The following is a 5,295-nucleotide window of genomic DNA, read 5'->3' as shown; positions in this document are numbered from 1 at the left end:
GATGGACACCAAAACAAATAATTAATAAAAATTATAACTTCTTAGACTTAAATTGTGTAATAGATATAGATAAAACGATACATTTATGGATAGGATATATAACAAAAAAATTATTAGAAAATGGTATAAATGCAACAGATACACCAAAATATATAGAAAGAACACTAATAGGAACAACAAAATTATGATTTTTAAATTTAACTGAAGATAGTAAAAAGTTATTAAGGGCTGATAAAAAAATGGAAGGAACAACAACAACTAAACTAACACCTATAAACATATTGAAAAAATATGAAATAGCTATATAGGATGAATTTAGCAGTATGACAACAGAAGAAGAAGATCAAAACAAAGGTAAAAATACACATAGGAATTTAATGTTAAAACTAGCAATATGTAATATGTGCTATATAGATGAATATACGTGTGCATTTAAAGAATACTACTATAAGGGAACATACAATACAAAAGAAAGTAAAGAAGTAAGAAGATTATATTTTAGTAAACTACCTGAACCATTTAGTTTAAAAATAATAAAGAGTTGGGATGAAGCAAAAATAGTAGATACCCTAAGAGCAAGTATAAAATTTCTACAACAACAGTATAGAAATCTATGTGAAAAATACAGAGAAGAAATAAAAATGGAAAAAACATTAATAAAGAATTTAGCATGTTGCAAGGATAAAATAGCACCCCAATTAGGATGTGAAGAAAAATATTATAAGAAAGAAAAAGACATAAGAAATATAAAAAGTATAGAAAGTCGAAATATAAATATAAGAAATCAAGAAAAAGATACTACGTAAAAAAATATAAATATAAAAGACCATATAGGAGAAATAAATCTAGAAAAGAATGTACTTGTTATAATTGTGGAAAACTAGGACATTTAGCTAGAGATTGTAAAATGCCTAAAGTCTAAAAACGAAATAAATATCAGAAATAAATATAGAAAATACAGAATATATACAAATAGATAATATAGATTATGAGTTAGAATGTGACGATAGTATATATGAAATTTTGAAAAATGAAACAAATAATGAAATAGATAGTAAATCAAATGAATCAAAAGACTGAGGAAGATATAAAAATAATAACAAAGGAAGAATATTTAAATGAAGAAGGAACAGATCAGAAAATAATATTTGATAATAATATATTTGACGAGATAAAAGGAAAAGAATTAGATTTAAGTGTATAAAAAATCTTTTAAATATCAATAATAAAAAATATATTTAGTAGACGAAAAGAAGAATACTACGTAGTAAGCCAAAAGGAACATGTAATAGACTGTAGATATGCAAAAGGTAGAACTAGTATACCACTAGTAACAAAGAGAATAATTAATAAAGAAATAAAAGATATAAAAAGTAAAGACCCAATAAAATACGTACTCCTTGGAGGAACAGAAATGTTAATAAAAGCATGTTTTAGAGAAGGAATAGATACACCAATAGAATTATATTTAGCAGATGATAGAATTATAAAATCAATAGAAAAAAGTATAATAACGGCTGTTAGAGGAAATCTAATATACCAAAAATTTATTTTAGGAGAGTGCGGATTGTGCGGGTAACTTAACATAGCGTTCGTAGTTTATCATTTTATCCTATAGTAGTTGTAATTTTACAAATTTCTGTGTAATAACTTATTCTAATCATACTATATCTAATATGTGATTCTAAGTTATCTATGTGATTCATTAACATTTGTTGTTCATGTATAATATTATATAAACTATCATTTGTATCTGCTTTTTCTAAGGTTAATTTCATTCTAAATAATCTTTCTTTTAATTGCCTTTTTTCTCTTTTTTACTGATTCCTGTAATTAATTTCTTCATATAGCCAACTTTATTTTTCTCTAACTCTTCTAATATATTCTATCATTTTTTAATCTGTATAATATCCGTCTGAATAAGAACTATCTAAATATGAGCAGTAGCTATCATTATATAAGTGTAAGTTTTCTATAGAACTTAATAACTCTTCATTAAAATGAAATACCTTTTCGTATATAATTTTTCTTATATCTACTATTTCTATATCCTTAAGTATATACCAAACAAGTATTTTAAATTTATCTATCATCTCATCAGATAAGTAAATATTCATTCTTCATATGATGCTATCTTCAAAATATTCCCTCCAATCATATACATAATAAAATATGGTCATCTTAGATCTCTATATACTAGATTATTCTTAAATAACATATTTTTCGGTCACTATTAGCATGGTAATCTGAATACTTTTTTCCTAAACAATGCCTCTACTCTGGTTACCTCCTATCACGGCTTCTTTTCCTCACCGGTTTCACCTTTAGGATGGCGTAGTTCTTGAGAATCTATCTCCTTTTCCACTTTGCTAATAAACTTCTTAACATGCTATTCTTCGAATAATTCTACTATAAAGTAACTAACACGAACTTATTTTATTATATCATGATTGTCAGGAATTTATGAATTTAGCTATTCATAATTGTAAATGAAAATACTTGTTCTGGTAGATTTAATAAATTCGTGCTTTTCTCATCCATATCTTTTCCGTAGAAATATATATAATTTTATTAAATATTCAAAAGTTTTTGTGTACAAGAGATAAGACTCGCTTTCAACACATGAAAGACTTGCCTTAGATTGCCGTATGGCTTACATATTTATAATCCTAAAATATGAAAATGCATAAACTATTTACACTATTTCTAACTTTATATCTACCAAAAAAGTAAAAAACTAACAATGGTCCTAACTTTACATTTGTCAAAAAAGTGAAAAACAAATAATGGCAAGTGCCAAAAAAAATTAAGAAAAGTCAAAAATAGTAAAGACTAATAATGTTACACAATTATTTACGTATCTTAAGTCAAAAAGACTATTCATATGTCATGTCATTTTCATAGATTGTTTCTTTGTTCTTTTTTATTTCTCCATTGCTCCGTTGCTATCTTTCTATCTTCCAGCTGACATCCTTATCTTCTTTATTCTAGTTGAACTTCAGGGATCACATTATTTTCTCCGTGGTATTTTGAGCATTAGTGGTCTAGATATTTGTGTCCTATTAATTTGCAATATCTGGTTAATAATTATTCTAAAATAAATTCCCTTTTAATTACCCTTGTAGATGGTTGTTTTTCTAGTTAGAGTAATGTCATAATCCATTATTTAACTTCTTCCATATCAGACTGTCGTAGCTCCCTTGAATTTGAATAGATCATTAATTGGTCTCTCGAATAGTTTGATATAATTATTTGCTAGTTCTTGAATAATTATAGCTATTCCTATAGTTCTCTTATTTGCATAAAAATCAGGTATCTCAACTTTAGGTATCTCTAGCTGTTGAACAATATCTTTCGATATAATCATATCTCCGGTTAATCCTATTTTTACATCTTGTATGACTGGTTTAATTTCGTCATATAATATATCTGCTGGTGATGTATAAAACTTTATAAAAAATAGATTTCCTTTGGTTATTTTCTTATATGTGGCGAATACTCTATATAATTCTGGTATAACTGTTAGTTCATCTCCTTCTTGAATATATATGGTATTTAATAGTCTATAACTAAAATTGGTTTTAACTAAATTTGGGTTAGTTTTTGGTAATGCGATTAACTTGTTGTAAAATTATAGTTTTTGGGTTATATAGTCTGTGTTTGTTCTTGGATATTTGTGGCTTTGGGTCTAAATATTAGGTGAGTCTGTATTTTGTGGATATTTTCTATGTATACTTGAGTTATATGGTTATAGGCTTTTTTTATCTTGGTTTAAACTTTCTCGATATGTGGTAGTTTGTGGAGGTATGAATAAGGGATCTTTTTGTGTTTTTGGTATAAATGATTTTTCAAATATCTTGTTCATGTTCATGTTCTAATATCTTTGTCCACTAACTCCTTTGCTTGTACCTGCAGTTATAGATTGATAAATGTTATGGGTTTTATGGAGTGTCCCAACATCTCCTTTTATCTCTGGAATTTTATTGTCTTCTGATCGACATAGCTCTACACGCTGCTGAGTTATCTGAGTCATAGCTTCAGACTTCAGTTTAACTTCATTAATCTGTAGCTTTTCTATTTCATTACCCATACTGTCCATTTTCAGTTAAAGTATAGTTAGAGTTTTGAGTATCTTTTCTAAAGCATCATCTTCTATTATATCAGTCTTTGTAGCTTTGTCTTGATATGTAATCTGCAATAACATTTTTGTTAGTACTGATTACTTCAATTGTAAACATAAAATTTAATATATTCAATGCTAATCTCCGAATTTCCTTCGTTGTAACTGAATTTTATATTTTTCTTGTTAACTACCATCGTACCTGTGTATTATCTGTTCGTACAATAAATTTGTTATATACAATATATGACTCAAATTCTAATTAACATTTATATAATGAACATAATTCTTTTCTATTTATTTCTCATTTTATTTCTGTTTCATTAAACGTTCCTGAGTAGTATCTACAATGATGTTCTAATTTTTTTCTTCATATCTATACTTAAGTACTCCTCCATAACTATATTCACTTGCATCTGCTTCTACTATATATATAAAATTTTTATTTTCGTCTGGAAATTGTGATACAAGAGACAAATAGGATTTCACGAAATGGACACACAAGATGCAAAAATCAGCCAAAAACAACAACACAAAAGAAAGTGGAAGAAGAAGAAGATTGTATTAACGTAAAGATAGATAGAAAGACCCTTACTTCTACCAAGTGATTAACAAAAGATGGTGTATCAAACCATCAATCACACCTCACCAATAGAAGTTCAAACCTTCCTCTTAGGTGGACCAAGGGAATTCACACTCCTCAAAACCCACCTTTCTTGTCAATTTGTCAACACAAGTGAAATCCATCAATTGTGCTAACCCTAATTCGGTTTTTCTCTATTAAGGAGAAGGAGAATACTACAAGCTAACACTAATATTACAATCTGAAAATTCACTCAATTCATTATGTCAAAACTTAGGAAAAATAAGAGCTAAGGTGCCTATTTATAATTATTACAAACAAGGACAAAATTACCCTTAATGAAGGGTGCTCCTTTGGAGTGTAAAAATGGAGTCTTAAAAGAAAACAATAGCCCTAAAATGGGGCGCTTCTTGAGTGTCAAGTCATAGTGTGCAAAGTCCATTTTGTCCTTCAAGTGAGGCGCCTCTCGAGTGTAATGGTTCCCTTCTCCTCCTTCTACTTGACAAGGCTTTAAAATGCTCCAAACACTTGCCAATTCCGAAGTTTGAACCTTTGACAATGCCTTGTACAATTTTGTGCACCTCATGCTTGT

The sequence above is a fragment of the Capsicum annuum genome, chromosome 10, assembly GCF_002878395.1.
Source record: "Capsicum annuum cultivar UCD-10X-F1 chromosome 10, UCD10Xv1.1, whole genome shotgun sequence".
NCBI classification, from domain to species: Eukaryota; Viridiplantae; Streptophyta; class Magnoliopsida; order Solanales; family Solanaceae; genus Capsicum; species Capsicum annuum.
Note: the sequence above shows the minus strand (reverse complement) of the source record.